General features: G+C 31.4%; 1 long non-coding RNA gene across 1 annotated transcript in view; it reads right to left on the bottom strand.

Annotated features, from left to right (window-relative positions):
- The window catches only part of LOC119581811, a 24845-nt gene continuing 22967 nt past the window's right edge, over window positions 1-1878 (bottom strand). Inside the window, exon 2 of the long non-coding RNA XR_005229587.1 lies at window positions 1-1117. This is a non-coding gene — a long non-coding RNA (uncharacterized LOC119581811). The remainder of the gene's footprint in view (window positions 1118-1878) is intronic.

The raw sequence follows: 1878 nt of genomic DNA, 5'->3' as shown, positions 1-1878 counted from the left end.
ACTTAAGTTATTGCTATCACATCATACTTACCAACAGTCAAACACAGAAACAAACTTAATAATACATCTACAACCTCATGAAAGTGATTAATATTTAGGTTTCTCTGGTGACATTAAAAGGCTTCCACAGACAAACATGATATCATATTTTTGGTATTGGCTAACAAAGTACAATCAAATGGTGTGAACAAGCAAACATAATGAAAGATATATCAACATCATAGCATTGGTGTTACAGGAAATGGTTGCTATAAGCTATTCTAATGTTAGATTACTTTAGGCTCTTGTCAAAAAGTGAATTGTAGAAGTAACACATTCTAAGTCATGAGCCCTATAATGATCTGAAAGTTTATACTCTTTGTGAGCTGACAAGTAGGTGCACAACCATATTACTTACAGTACTTAAGCCTTATCAGGTACTAGATAAGTGGTATAACTCTTGAGTTAACCACATAGGCTAACTGTATCTTACAGTTATATACTACAGGTTGTCACTGTACAATGGGGGAGTTTAGAAACTCATTCATATTTTACATCTTAAAATAAGTGATTTAACTATCTTCAGCAGATCTTAGAACAATTTCTTTAAATTGTACAAAAACATGATGATTTAGCCCAAATTTGGGGGAAATTATATACAAGTAACTAATTCTGATGTAAAATAAAAATATCATGTGTAACTGGATCCATAGAATATCATATAATCAAACACAACAAAGTGTATCATTTGCTTACACATGTTTAAATCTCTTAAAAGTATAATATCTAGCAAGCAAAGATCATGAATCCACATAGTCTTATCAAATTGCATTTTTGCAAACAGACAATTGTACTTGTTCCAGCACCTTAAATCAATATAATTCCCCTGAAACTTGATGCACACATAAAAATTCTGCTTGTAAATGATCACAGGCTAATAAAAGTAGACATAACATATAAGAAACAGAGAGAGCCTAGAAACTTATGTCACTTCTTGGCTTCTATTACATCATTTCCTTCTTACTGGATACAGTAACCAAGTTCCAAAATAAAAATCAATACCTTAATGTTACATTTAGTGCAAGTTGGAACTATGACTTTTTACAAGTCATGCAGCCCACTGCTATCTTTCTTCATTCTGAAATATAGAGTAGGTTTTGGCATCTTGAGGAATTATCCAGAACACTTGGATGAGAGGCAGATATAAATCGTACAAGAAGTCATATTTCTACATAGTGGTGATGTACATTACACAACTATTTGTGCACTACCATGAAAAAATTATAGTGTTTATCAAATGAATCACAGAACACGTCATCCTCATCTGATGCAAGAAAACATGTTAATCTTGGAGTTCTATTTTATGTGTAGTGCAAAACATAATAAAAGACTTCTAAACTCCATACAGCTTTTAAACCACTTCAAATTTATCTGTTCTGTTGTTTTCAAAGATGTAAAGAATCTGCCAAACATTATATTCCATCTTAAAAAGGGCAAGCTTCTAATGCAAGTATTTGCTGTGAAGACCAGAAATACATTTCTTTTTTTTTTTATTCACTAAATCACTAGTGGGTTCATAATCATAAGAATGTATTCACTGGTAGTGCAACATATTCTTTCTTATTTTTCCTTTTGTTTTACCTTCTGGTATCTAAAAAACAACATATAGTAGCAGGAATTACAAGTGAATACCTGCTCTCCAAATACCTTGACCTCAGATTAATGAAGTTTCTACCTTTGCTATATGCACATCCAACTTTCTCTTCTATACTTTGTATAAATGATGAGAATAGCATAAAATGGCAAATATAATTTTTTTATAAGTAATTCTAAGTGAAGGAAACTAGGAAAAGTTATGCACTGCTAAACCAAGTTGATGTAAATAATTCTATTCTACCT

The sequence above is a fragment of the Penaeus monodon genome, chromosome 15 (genome assembly GCF_015228065.2).
Source record: "Penaeus monodon isolate SGIC_2016 chromosome 15, NSTDA_Pmon_1, whole genome shotgun sequence".
In the NCBI taxonomy this organism is placed as follows: Eukaryota; Metazoa; Arthropoda; class Malacostraca; order Decapoda; family Penaeidae; genus Penaeus; species Penaeus monodon.
This window is presented reverse-complemented; position numbering and strand designations above follow the sequence as displayed.